We start from the raw sequence: 15324 nt of genomic DNA, 5'->3' as shown, positions 1-15324 counted from the left end.
CTGTAATTGTTAAACCTCTAACGGATCTCACCAGGAAAGGTGCCAATACAGCCCAGTGGACTACTGAGGCCATTGAAGCGTTTGAGTATCTCAAAGAGAGGTTCAGTTCTGCCCCTATCCTTATGCAGCCTGATGAGACCAAGTCTTTTTTGGTCGAGGTCGATGCTTCATTGGTGGGGGTTGGAGCAGTTTTGTCTCAGGAGAACAAGGGTGGAGTACATCCTTGTGCCTTCTTTTCTAAAAAATTTTCGGAAACCGAACTGAATTATGATGTTGGAAATCGGGAGTTGCTGGCTATTAAACTTGCGTTTGAACATTGGCGTCATTTTTTGGAAGGCGCTGGATTTCCTATTCAGGTTTTCACAGATCATAAGAATTTGATCTATCTGGATGCTGCCAAGCGCTTGAATGCACGTCAAGCTAGGTGGGCACTTTTTTTTATCTCTGTTTCATTTTTCTGTTACCTATATCCCTGGTACTAAGAATGTTAAAGCCGATGCTTTATCTCGCAGCGTCTCTCCTACGGTCGGTGCCGAGGAGGAGGAGAGCATTTTACAGAAAGCAGTTGTGGTGGCGGCATTGGACTCCGTTTTGGAGAATGTGATTCTGAAAACTCAAGATGATGCTCCATCTAACACTCCCCATGGGAGGTTGTTCGTGCCTAGAGCCTTTAGGAGAGATTTGTTTGTGTAGTGTCATGAGTCTCGGTTGGCAGGTCATCCAGGAATTTCGGAGACTAAGAGACTGATCAGTCGCAGTTTTTGGTGGCCTGGATGGCAGAAGGAAGTCATCAAGTGGGTGCGTCAGTGTACTGTGTGTGCTAGGTCAAAGGCTTCACATACTCCTGCTGCGGGGTTGCTTTGCCCTCTGGAGGTTCCTAGTGCACCTTGGACGCATCTCACAATGGATTTTATTACTGATCTTCCTGTGTCCAAGGGTTTTACTGTCATCTGTGTGTTCGTGGACCGTTTTAGTAAGATGTGTCATTTGGTTCCATTCATTAAGTTGCCCTGCGCCAAGACACTCGCTAAGGCGTTTGTTAAGGAGATCGTCAAGCTCCATGGCGTTCCCACGGATATTGTTTCTGAGAGAGGACCTCAGTTTGTGGCTCGCTTTTGGCATGCATTTTGTGACCGGTTGGGAGTCCATTTGTCATTTTCATCTGGTTATCATCCTGAGGCTAATGGACAGACTGAAAGAAAGAACCAGGATGTTGAACAGTTTTTGCGTTGTTTTGTGGCAGACAATCAAGAGGTGTGGTCTGAGTTTCTGCCTCTCGCAGAATTTGCTCTTAAAAACTGTGTTCTAAGTTTGTGGGTCCATTTAAAGTGCTTTAGGTTGTTAACCCGTCTGCTGTTAGGTTGGATGTCCCTACTTCCTGGAAGATTAATCCTGTGTTTCATGTTTCCTTGTTGCAAAAGGCTGACGTATCTAATAGGGACGCCACTGTCACAGTTCCTCCTGTTGTGGAAGACTGCGAATATGAAATTTCTCGTATCTTGAATTCTAGATGGCATAAAGGGAGATTACAGTATCTTGTCTCCTGGAAGGGTTTCGATCCCGAAGACAACTCCTGGGTAAGGACGGATCATGTCTCTGCTCCTAGGCTTGTTAAAGCTTTCCACAGGAGGTTTCCGGATAGGCCTGGGCCTGGAGGATCCGGAGGATCCTCATAAAAGAGGGGGTACTGTTAGAACCCTCCTGTTTGTTTTTTCCATCTTGTGTTTTGCGGTCACGTAACCATCTGCCTTTATATTCCAGCTCCGCCCTTGTGGCTTTGCTGGACTTCAGTGTTTGACTGTTTCTCTAGCCTGGTGCTTCGGTGCATTTCTCTGTCAAGTTCGCTTGGGACCTCTAGTACATTTTAGTCAGTTTGTCTTTTTGTGCAACAACTACTCTGTTTAGGAGGTGTCCCATTTTTGTCCCAGTCCTTAGTTCTTTTAGGGACCCCTCCCTTAATTCTATAGGTCTTCGTTCAGACTAGCCAAGGACTAAGGCGGCTCTGTTCACTAGGAACAGGCAGCCCGCTACATCGTAGGGATTCATCTTAGGCTTACTGTAGGGACAGCTTTCCCCTATCTTTCCTTAGTACTTGTTGCAGATCACAACAGTTAGAACGTATAAAAAGAAAATGAAATCATAGGTTACATTGTTTCTTTTCTACAGGAATCACAGAAACATTATAGCTATTGTAGCTCAGTCGCTCTCAGCTGTTTCCATAACTCCACCTCCTGTGGTTAGCACCTGGACGGAGTTATTCCCGTTTCAGTCATTAAGTGAGAATAATCTTTTTACTTGTGATGAATATGAGTAATACCATTTAATATAGCTAGTAGCTGCATTTACAGTTTACTTGGTTGGGATTGTCTAACGGAGAAACATTTTTGGCAAAAGACTCCGAGTGGTTTAAAAAGCTATAAAAAAAAAAGTGAGACCGGTACCTCAATGATCCCCCCCCCCCCCCCACTCCCATTCTGGTTCTCCTTTGTATTAGGCACCATTCACACATCAAATTATCTTGTACATGTTCTTTCCATTTTCTTGGGAAATGGAAGGCATACCCATTACAGTCTATGGAAAAGTTTACATTACTATTTTTTTTTAAATAAATAAATAAATAAATAAAATAGATGTCTGATTTTGACCCAATATGCAGATCAAAATCGCCAATTCAAGTAAATGGGTCCATGAGACAAGCATCACACACTTACCATCCCAGTGTTATCTATTTTTCCATATATAATGGGTAGCATGATCTGGGATTTTTTTTTGCATACGATAAAAACATACCATAGTGATGGTAACAATAGACGAAAAAACTGAAGAAACTCGGATAAAAAACATAGATTACTTCCATGCAAGAAAAAAGATAACGTATTAACAAGGCCTTACGGCCACAATCCCCAGCTTAATGGTCAATGGTCATTCTTCATCTATATAGTCATATGAATTAGCCCTTACTGTTTAAACGTATTCAATTGCCGTAGTCAAGACCCTTTAACCTTAAAGGGGCTGTCCGGTCTAAATTGATAAGTCTAAAGTCACTTTGTCTGACTGCAGACTTAGGAATCTCCCCAGCGCACGCACTGTGCTCTGCAGGGATTCGCTGGTTTCTGAGCCGTGAACAGCAATGATGTATGCGTTGTATTGTATTGAGCAGACCACTCAGCAAAGATACATGGACATGTGAACATCCCTATAGAGTATAATAGATACAAGTTCTATCTGTGAAAACCACAGATAGAACTCATATGATAAAAACTGAAATCTGAATGAGCCAAAGTCAGAGGTGTGCATAGAAATCATGGGGCCTCATTGTAGAAGTACTAATTGGGCCCCCCCCCAACAAAAAAAATATTTTGTGGGGTCACAGAAGAGCATATTCACAACTTTGCAGTCTTTACAAAGTAATTTTCCTTCTACTGAAGCTCGAAATTACCCTTTCATTGCACCCATAAAGTATGATGCCAACAAATATTATAATGGTCCCACATAGCCCTCAAAATATTATAGTGGCCCCAACATAGCCCTCCATATATTATAATGTACTCCCTATAATCCTCCATATAGTATAATGGACTACCCATAGTCCACCATATAGTATAATGCACCCCCGTAGTCCTCCATATAGTATAAACCACTCCTCATTGTCCTCCATATAGAATAATTCACCCCCATAGTCCTCCATATAGAATGATGCACTCCCCATAGTCCTCCATATAGTATAATGCACTCCCCATAGTCCTCCATATAGTATAATGCACTCCCCATAGTTCTCCATACAGTATAATGTACTCCCCATAGTCTTCCACATAGTATAATGCACTCTCCATAAACCTCCACATAGTATAATGCACCCCCATAATCCTCCATATAGTATAATGTACCCCATAGTCCTCTATATAGTATCATATACCCCCATAGTCTTCCATATAGTATAATGCACTACCCATAGTCACCCATATAGTATACTGCAACTTGTAGTCCTCCATATAGTCTAAAACACTCCCCATAGTCATCCATATAGTATAATGCACTCCCCATAGTCCTCCATATATTATAATGCACTCCCCATAGTCCTCCATATAGTATAATGCACTCCGCATAGTCCTCCATATAGTATAATGCACTCCCCATAAAGCTTCATATAGTATAACACACTCCCCATAGTACTCCATATAATATAATGCACCCCATAGTCCTCTATATCAGAGGTCCCCAACCGCCGGTCCGCGGACCAGGACCGGGCCGTTGGGGTTTTTCAGCCGGTCCGCGGGGAGAGGGGGCCCCTCCAGCCTCCAGCAGGGCCGCCATCAGGGCATGACTGCCCTGACTCCAGTATGGGGCCCGGCCGGTAGGAGCCCCCTCGGAGCCCCCCTCTTGTGCGTCTCTCTCCTCATGGGGCCCCCGGCCGCATGCTAAGCGCCGGGTCCGGGACATCTTAGCGCTGCGCTGCTGCGGCAGCACCTTCATGATTCCCCTGACTTTCGGTCATGTGACGGCGCCGTCACATGGCCGGAAGTCAGGAGAACCTGGTGTCAGCGATTTGGACGAGCGCCAGGATTCTGCAGGGATCGCATGGGGGTAAGTATAACAAGTTTTATTTTTTTTTAAATACAATTAACTAGGAGTGGGGGGAATGGGAGATGCACATGGGGGGAGGGGAGAGATGAGAGATGCACATGGGGGAGGGGAGAGATGAGAGATCCACATGGGGGGGAGGGGAGAGATGAGAGATGCACATGGGGGAGGGGAGAGATGAGAGATCCACATGGGGGGGAGGGGAGAGATGAGAGATGCAAATGGGGGAGGGGAGAGATGAGAGATCCACATGGGGGGAGGGGAGAGATGAGAGATGCACATGGGGGGAGGGGAGAGATGAGAGATGCACATGGGGGGAGGGGAGAGATGAGAGATGCACATGGGAGGGAGGGGAGAGATGAGAGATGCACGGGGGGGTGAGAGATGCACGGGGGGTGGATGAGAGATGCACGGGGGGGTGAGAGATGCACGGGGGGGATGAGAGATGCACGGGGGGTGGATGAGAGATGCACGGGGGGGTGAGAGATGCACGGGGGGTGGATGAGAGATGCACGGAGGGGGATGAGAGATGCACGGAGGGGGATGAGAGATGCACGGGGGTGAGCTGCACATGGGGGGGTGAGAGATGCACATGGGGGGGTTATGTTTACATAACTTTGTTGCCTTATGAAGGGCGGGGGGGGCCCCCAAAAATTTCTTGCACAGGGGCCCACTACAGTCTGTGTCCGCCCCTGGGATGAAGTAAATGCAGCTGAACAGCAGCTGTCAGGACAGCTGCCCTGTCCTGCTGCAGGGCGTGATGGGGCCTCAGTGATGCGGCTCCTGGCACAGCACATTATGTGGGGCTCCTGGCATAGCTCCTGGCGGGGACCTGGTCTACACTATATGATAAGTATGCACTAAACTCCAAATCCCTCCATTACCCCGCCCCCATATGACCAAAGCCCCGCCCACCCCACCCCCTCCTTGCTGGGCCATGGAAAAATGATCTTGCTTCAAGCCGGTCCCTGGTGCAAAAAAGGTTGGGGACCACTGCTCTATATAGTACAATGTACTCCCCTTAGTCCTCCATAAAGTATAGTGCACACCCATAGTGCTCCATATAGTATCATGCACTCCCCATAGTCCTCCATATAGTATAATGCACTCCCCATAGTCCTCCATATAGTATAATGCACTCCCCATAGTCCTCCATATAGTATAATGCACTCCCCATAGTCCTCCATATAGTATAATGCACTCCCCATAGTCCTCCATATATTAGAGTGCACACCCCATATTCCTCCATATAATATAATGCACCCAATAGTCCTCCATATAGTATAATACTCTCCCCATATAACTCCATACAGTATAATGTACTCCCCATAGTCCTCCATAAAGTATAATGCACTCCCCATAGTCCTCCATATAGTATAATGTACTCCCCATAAAACTCCACATAGTATAATGCACTCCCCATGGTCCTCCTATAGTATAATGTACCCCATAATCCTCTATATAGTATCCTATACTTCCATATAGTATAACGCACTCCTCATAGTCCTCCATATAGTATAATGCATTCGCCAAAGTCCTCCACATAGTATAATGCACTCCCCATAGTCCTCCGTATAGTATAACGCAGTCCCCATAGTCCTTCATATAGTATAATGCTCTCCCCATAGTCCTCCATATAGTATAATGCACTCCCCATAGTCCTTCATATAGTATAATACTCTCTCCATAGTCCTCCATATAGTATAATGCACTCCCCGTAGTCCTTCATATAGTATAATGCACCTCATAATCCTCTATATAGTATAATACATCCCCCATAGTCCTTCATATACTATAATGTACCCCATAATCCTCCATATACTATAATTTACCCCCCATAGTCTTCCATATAGTATAATGCACCTCATAGGTCTCCATAGTATTATGGCCACCACAATGTACTCACTGATTAAAAATAAATAAATAATAATACTCACCTTTCCTCCTCATTTCCGAACTGCTCCGTTCTCTGTAGTGGGCACTCTGAAGCACTGTACATCTCAGTGCAGCGGGCTCCATGTAGTTACATCATCGCACCCGCTGCGCTGAGACGTCAGAAACCGAGCAAGAATGATGGAGGAGGAAGCGCTACCTGAAGCTCCCTCTTTCATCATTACTTTCAACTGTATCGGCATCCAAGATGCCGATACAGTTGAACATGCAATGAACGGCCCCACAGCAGCTGTGTAGCCTTCCGCCACTGTCCAAAGTCAATAGTGGATCCAGCAAAAAACCCAAGTCCTATCTTCTTGTTTCTCATTCTTTTAAATCTGTTCTGTTTTGCCTCTAAAAATCTGCATTGAAGCATAAAAAGAATTTTCTTCTTAATTAAAGCTACGTTATATTAGTAAGGGATTCTGAAAATACCTAGATCCTATAATAAATCACATCTGTTGTTTCATAATGTAGTTTCATTGCTTTTTAGGTTGATCTCTCAACGATTTATCCAGACTTGAAATCAAAGTAACATTTGGCTTACAATCAAAAGCTTGTGTTTTTCCATCAGTTCCTAAAATTACATTGTTCTTCACTATTCAAGCCCACATTATCCCCTTCTGCTGTGCATCAACTGTTTCCTTTTGTTTTTTGCATAAAATTATCACAATCTGTAAAGGGCAAAGTAACATTCCAAGCTGTAAATACTTTATTTGGAACATCGTATTTACAAGCGATTAACACATTGCAGAACATACATACCTGAGACAAAGCGCTCTGTTTATTACAGTAGATAGATGGAGGTGTCAGGACCCACACTGTTATCTGCTGATATGGATGGACTAGTTTCCCAATAGCTAGCCATGCAGTACTTTCAGTCTTATTCTTAGTTAAGTGTCAGCATCTGCCGGTAAAGCAGCAATTAATCAGATTCTGCAGAGGGAACATAACTGGACCTCTCCATGCATACGAGCCATTAGTAGAGCCTTGGGCATTGCTAACTGCTCCAGCTCTCCGCAGCCAATGTTTGTAAAACCACTCTATATCAATAGATTTTTCACTGCATTTTCCAAAATGTGCAGAGCTTTGATGAAACTTGTTGCATAGTAACAGCCCAATATAAACATCAAGCTGATAATACTTATTGTTATATGATTACATAACATCAAAGCAGGATTCTAATGTGTCAAAAATGTCAGAAAACAGTACAGAATAGTATAGAGCTGTATAACTGATTGCGGATGGTATAGGTGGAGGGCTCTGTGCTAACTTATAAACGGGGTGTACATCTATGATGCCTCGAACAACAAAATTATAGTCACTTCTTCAGTATCAGAGGAAGAGCAGCCAGAAATGCTGTGTTTAACATGCATATTTTAGGTTCATTTTCCTCTCTCTGCATTATGTATGTACTGTTAATGTTCATTTCATCTCTCTGTGCCTGCAAAGTGGGCGCTCTTGTCCTTGTATATTGTCACAACTCCTTTCTTTGAGCCGGTCTGATGTGTCACCCTTAGAGATGAGTGAATTGATTCAATACAAACTGTATTTGTGCTCAATTACAAGGACATTTGATAGACCTAGCAAATTCAAACAATTTGCAATTCGATATGTATGAATCATCAGCCAGAAAATACTCACATGAACTCAGGCACAGTGATATAGGATTTCCCATAATATCTTACAACTACCAGATCACATGATATTGTACAACCAATCATAAGGCATTAGCATTGCATGTATAAAAGTCAGGGCAAGAAATGCAGCCATTTTAGGTTGATTCTGGATAGTGAGAGGCTGCTGGAACTAACTGCTCTGCAGTGGACATAAGGAGAGAAAGCCATAAACATTTGGAAAAATACTCCAGACAGTGTGTGTGTAGCACAACTGCAGCAGTAAAGAAGGTGTGTGTAGTAGTCTGCCAATGCCAATACACAGCCACACATATATTGCCTGTCTATTATGTTTTATAGCTATACTGTATTGTTAGTGCCAGGGCTGCCAGTGCTGACCCTGCATAGCCGGATCTTTTGCCTGTCACATCATATTCTATGCTTTGCGGCTACTGTTGCTGTTTCTGCCAGTGCCGATAGACAGTCTCACATCTATTGCCTGTCAATTGTGTTCTATATCTATACTGTACTGTTGCTACAGGGACTGCCAGTTCTGACCTTACACAGATAACACAGCTGGACATCTCCTTGTGTCTCTCATCAAATTCTATAGTGTGCAGTTACTACCACTTCCACTGTCACTACCAATAGACAGACATACATCTCCTGATTGTCCATTGTGTTTTTTTAGCTATGTAGGAGAACGGAACACTGGAGATAAAGCGCTGCAATACCGTGCGGTTTCCAGACGGGAAGGAAACCCTGAGGAACTGATCAGAAAGAGAGAAGTTGCAGGGGGAATGGAGACAGTCAGTGTTCCGGGTCAGGTGGCGACAACGAAACCAGCCCTGGAGATAAAAACTCGGCGCGTCAGAGACAAAGTGGTTTTGGCGCCATGAGAAGGGACAGTGAGGCCTACTGCAGCTCCTGCAGCTGTGATAGCTGTCCGCAGCCATGTGTTCCAGCGGGATCCAGACAGCTGTGAAGCATCGAAGATCCAAACGACACCGATCAAGGTTCCAAGCCGAGACGACGACGGTCAAGCACCGAAGATCTGAATGACGCAGGTCAAGGCTTCCAGCCCAGATGACGAAGGTTAAGCACCGAAGATCCGAACGAGGCCAGTCAAGGTTCCCAGCCCAGACGATGCTGGTCAACAGCCAAGGACCAGCTCCTGTCAATACAAACCAACGAGACACACGCCAGCGCTCAAGTGCCACAGGAGCCACCTGGGTCGGTGAGCGGAGGAGATGCGTGGGACAGGCCGCCACTTCCGGCAGAGACTCATAGAACCGGGCTTGGGTAGAGGGAGGGTTGCGAGCCAGATGGAGTCCATTCGACGCCAGAGCAACCCAGAAAGAATTGATAGACTTTATCAGAAACACAGAGCAACAGCTCCTGACAGGTCCAGAAAGCCGCTGGGGTTCTTAGAGACTGTCCCCGCCAAGTATAGTATTCAACACTCTTCCTCTCCACTAGGATTAGGTTGGACTGTAGGCCCCGAGTTCATTTTATATCCCTCATTGTATATTAATCAAAATCTCTATGTTTATATAAATGTTTTCTTTGTCATCTTATTCTGCAACCATTGTTCCTGCATAATCTGCCTCCAATAGCAATCTCTTGTTCACTTTAATCAGTTAAATTAAAGTAGATTGTTGTTCTGCCTGGTGTCTCCGCTGTTGCATTCAAATCACCTGCTTACAGCTATACTGTACTTCTCCTGGAATCCCTGCCCTTCACGGGGGTAAGGAAGCAAGAAACTGCTCCCAAAAATGGGATAATTTGTGCACAGCTTTGTAAGAAGCCATTGATTTTTCACTTTTCAAAAAGCAAATGTATTGCTTCTCCCAAAGAAGTGACAGTTTTTGGAAAGCTATAGTTTCTTCATTAAAAAAAAAAAAACCTGTTGCTGCTCTCCAAACAGGGATAATTTTTGGACAACTTCTTCCCAAAAAGCAATAGTTTGTTCTTTGTACACCACTAGTGATGGGCGAACCCAAACAGTAAAGTTCGGGGTCCGAACCGGACGCCTAGTGACCATGCGTGGACCCTAAACAAGGACTTCTCACGGAAGTCCGTGTTACTGTTCAGGTTCAGCAGCCCAAACAAAGCTTGTTGAAAGTCTGCAGTGTAGACAATCAACAAGCTTTTCCAGTGTGGGCAAGTCCGGCTTGATCACAACTATGTCAAGTATGGCTAGTTATCTTGGCTAGTTATCAAAAATAGAGGGCCCCTCAAGCCGCTTTTTTTAATTATTAAAAAAAAAAACGGCGTGGGGTTCCCTCTATTTTTGATAGCAAAAAGACTGACTGTCACTCCCAAATCAGAAAACTGGTGTGTACAGCTGCGAACGAAGAGTAGCCATTTCTATACATAACAAACAAATAAAATTGCACTCTGTAGTGCTAAAGCATGTAAACATGAAATATATGAACCGAACCAAACATTTTCATAACGTTCGGCCAAAGCCGACGGACCTGAACATCCACGGGTCCACCCATTCCTATACACCATGTGTGCATAAATACCAACAAGACAGGCATCTGCTCAAAAAGGGTTTTTTTAAAACCATTTTTACATTTTAAAAAGTCTGTTATCTGTTAACACAGTGTGTTGTTAAACAGTTTTTTTCTCATCACTGGTTGCTATCCATTTACACATAACATCTATAATATAACGGGAGATACGTGTCTGTCTGAAGCCTTTATAGACTGCGCAAGAGCGACACACCTGCGCAGTCTGGCTCCAGACAGAAGCACGCATGGAGTCGTTACAGGTAGGAGGAGTGTGCATGGCACCGGAGATCGCGGTATGCGTAGACACTGAACGCATACCGCGATCTCCTGCGCCATACTTACATACTTACCTGACCGGGAGGAGCATTGCCACGGCGCTTCTCTTCCCTGGAGACCGGGGCAGGAGTGAGGTGTCGGAATCGGCGCATGGGCATAGTGCTATCTGGCGCCATTTTACTGAAGACACCCTCCTGGTGTCTTCATGCATACCAGGATTCGGATGAGGGGTCATGCATACCAGGATAGGGATGAGGGGTACCATACATACCAGGATTGGAGGGTGAGGGGACCATGCATACCAGGATTGGGGGGTGAGGGGACCATGCATACCAGGATTGGGGGGGTGAGGGGTGCCATGCATACCATTTGCAGTGTGGCTTCAGCAAAATGGCGCCGGATACCGCGGTATGGGCACGCACGTACTCCGGCGCCACACTTCTCCCCCGGCCTCCGGCAGAACGGCACACAGCGCTGGAGCACAGGGAAGAAAGGTGAGTATAAGTGTTTATTTTTTGTATGTGTGCAGCGTAAAAGGGATGAGGGGTGCCATGCATACCAGGCTAGGGATGAGGGGTACCATACTGTACATACCAGGATTGGGGGATGAGGGGTACTATACATACCAGGATTGGGGGGTGAGGGGTACCAAGCATACCAGGATTGGGGTATGAGGGGTACCATACATACCAGGATTGGGGGATGAGGGGTACCAAGCATACCAGGATTGGGGGATGAGGGGTACCATACATACCAGGATTGGGGGATGAGGGGTACCAAGCATACCAGGATTGGGGGATGAGGGGTACCATGCATACCAGGATTGGGAGATGAGGGGTACCATACATACCAGGATTGGGTGATGAGGGGTACCATACATACCAGGATTGGGGGGTGAGGGGACCATGCATACCAGGATTGGGGGGTGAGGGGACCATGCATACCAGGAATGGGGGGGGGTGAGGGGTGCCGTGCATACCGGGATTGGGGGGTGAAGGGACTATGCATACCAGGATTAGGGGGTGAGGGGTGCAATACATACCAGAATAGGGATGAGGGGTACCATACATACCAGGATAGGAATGCGGGGTACCATGCACACCAGGATGAGGGATGGGGTACCATGCATACCACGATGAAGGGTACCATACATACCAGGATAGGGATGGGGTACCATGCATACCAGGAAAGTGATGGGGTACCATGCATACCAGGATAGGGATGAGGGGTATCAATCATGCATACCAGGATGAGGGATGGGGTGCCATGCATACCAGGATGAGGGGTACCATGCATACCAAAATAGGGATGAGGGGTACCATACATACCAGGATAGGAATGCGGGTTACCATGCATACCAGGATGAGGGATGGGGTGCCATGCATACCAGGATGAGGGGTGCCATGCATACCAAAATAGGGATGAGGGGTACCATACATACCAGGATAGGAATGCGAGTTACCATGCATACCAGGATGAGGGATGGGGTGCCATGCATACCAGGATGAGGGGTGCCATGCATACTAAAATAGGGATGAGGGGTGCCATGCATACCAGGATAGGGTTCAGGGAGCCATACATACTAGTACTGGGGATGCGGCGTGCCATTCATACCAGGATGAGGGATTGGGTGCCATGCATACCAGGTTTCTGGGATGAGGAGGCCATACATACCAGAATTGGGATGAGGGGTGCCATGTATACCAGGATGAGGGATGGGGTGCCATGCATACCAGAATAGGGATGAGGGGTACCATGCATACCAGGATGAGGGATGGGGTGCCATGCATACCAGGATTGGGGGATGAGGAGGCCATACATACCAGGATTGGGGGATGAGGGGTGCCATACATACCAGAATAGGGATGAGTGGTACCATGCATACCAGGATGAGGGATGGGGTGCCATGCATACCAGGATTTGGGGATGAGGGGTGCCATGTATACCAGATTTGGAATGAGGGGTGCCATGCATACCAGGATTGGGGATGAGGGTTGCCATGCATAGCTGGGTTGGGGATGAGGGGTGCCATGCATAGCAGGATTGGGGATGAGGGGTGCCATGCATACCAGGATTGGGGGATGAGAGGGCCATGCATAGCAGGATTGGGGATGTTGGGTGTCATGCATAGCAGGATATGAATGAAGGGTAGCATGCATACCAGGATAGGGATGTGGGGGGGTCATGCATACCAGGATGAGGGGCCATGCATACCAGGATAGGGATGAGGGGTACCATGCATACCAGGATGAGGGGTACCATAAATACCAGGATAGGGATGAGGGATGGGGTACCATGCATACCAGGATTGGGGGTGAGGGGTGCCATGCATACCAGGATGGGGGTGAGGGGTGCCATGCATACCACGATTGGGTATAAGGGTGCCATGCATTCCAGGATTGGGGATGAGGGGTGCCATGCATACCAGGATGGGGATGAGGGGTGCCATGCATACCAGGATAGGGATGAGGGGTGCCATGCATACCAGGCTAGGACAGTGGGTACATAATGGGGGCAGCACAAATACCAGGATGGGGGCAGCAGAAATACCAGGAGTGGGGTAGGATATACCAGCATGGGAGACCATATACCAATAAAGATGCTCGCCACCCGGGCGTAGAACGGGTTCAATAGCTAGTAACCATATACAGTTAGGTCCATATAAATTTGGACAGAGACAACATTTTTCTAATTTTGGTTCTAGGCATTACCACAATGAATTTTAAACAAAACAATTCAGATGTAGTTGAAGTTCAGACTTTCAGCTTTCATTTGAGGGTATCCACATTAAAATTGGATGAAGGGTTTAGGAGGTTCAGCTCCTTAACATGTGCCACCCTGTTTTTAAAGGGACCAAAAGTAATTGGACAATTGACTCCAAGGCTATTTCCTGGACAGGTGTGGGCAATCCCTTCATTATGTCATTCTCAATTAAGCAGGCCTGGAGTTGATTTGATGTGTGGTGATTGCATTTGGAAGGTTTTGCTGTGGAGTAAACATGCGGTCAAAGGAACTCTCCATGCAGGTGAAACAAGCCATCCTTAAGCTGCAAAAACAGAAAAAACCCATCCGAGAAATTGCTACAATATTAGGAGTGGCAAAATCTACAGTTTGGTACATCCTGAGAAAGAAAGAAAGCACTGGTGAACTCATCAATGCAAAAAGACCTGGGCGCCCACGGACGACAACAGTGGTGGATGATCGCAGAATAATCTCCATGGTGAAGAGAAACCCCTTCACAACAGCCAACCAAGTGAACAACACTCTCCAGGAGGTAGGCGTATCAATATCCAAATCTACCATAAAGAGAAGACTGCATGAAAGTAAATACAGAGGGTTCACTGCATGGTGCAAGCCACTCATAAGCATCAAGAATAAAAAGGCTAGACTGGACTCTGCTAAAAAAACATCTAAAAAAGCCAGCACAGTTCTAGAAGAACATTCTTTGGACAGATGAAACCAAGATCAACCTCTACCAGAATGATGGAAAGAGAAAAGTATGGTGAAGGCGTGGAACAGCTCATGATCCAAAGCATACCACATCATCTGTAAAACACGGCAGAGGCAGTGTGATGGCTTGGGCATGCATGGCTGCCAGTGGCACTGGGTCACTAGTGGTTATTGATGATGTGACATAGGACAGAAGCAGCCGAATGAATTCTGATGTATTCAGAGTCATACAGTGTGCTCAGATCCAGCCAAATGCAGCCAAACTGCATTTCGTTTCATACTACAGATGGACAATGACCCAAAACATAAAGCCAAAGCAAACCAGGAGTTTATTAAAGCAAAGAAGTGAAATTTTCTTGAATTGGCAAGTCAGTCACCTGATCTCAACCCAATTGAACATGCATTTCACTTGTTAAAGACTAAACTTCAGACAGAAAGGCCCACAAACATACAGCAACTAAAAACCACCGCAGTGAAGGCCTGGCAGAGCATCAGAAAGGAGGAAACACAGCGTCTGGTGATGTCCATGAGGTCAAGACTTCTGGCAGTCATTGCCAACAAACGGTTTTCAACCAAGTGTAACGGGTCTGGGAGGCGGCAACTTATACAAGGGGGCAGTCCTTGTAAGGAAGCGGGTGGCGACCAGGGAAGACAGGCAGGCGGTCACAGCAGGTGACCGGGACAGTCTCTGGGCAAACGGGCAGGAGGTCACGGCAAGTGACCGGGACAGTCTCTGGGTAAACGGGCAGGAGGTCACAGCAAGTGACCGGGACAGTCTCTGGGTAAACGGGCAGGAGGTCACGGCAAGTGACCGGGGCAGTCTCTGGGTAAACGGGCAGGAGGTCACGGCAAGTGACCGGGGCAGTCTCTGGGTAAACGGGCAGGTACGACCTGTGACGGCTGAGCCTCCAGGTAGGCTAACAGGCAGGTAGCAGATGAGCGCTCCCAGG

Source organism: Phyllobates terribilis, unplaced genomic scaffold (genome assembly GCF_046119375.1).
Source record: "Phyllobates terribilis strain yellow unplaced genomic scaffold, ASM4611937v1 Scaffold_11__3_contigs__length_659146591, whole genome shotgun sequence".
Taxonomy (NCBI): domain Eukaryota; kingdom Metazoa; phylum Chordata; class Amphibia; order Anura; family Dendrobatidae; genus Phyllobates; species Phyllobates terribilis.
The sequence above is the reverse complement of the archived record's forward strand: the minus strand, read 5'-3'. Positions refer to the sequence as shown.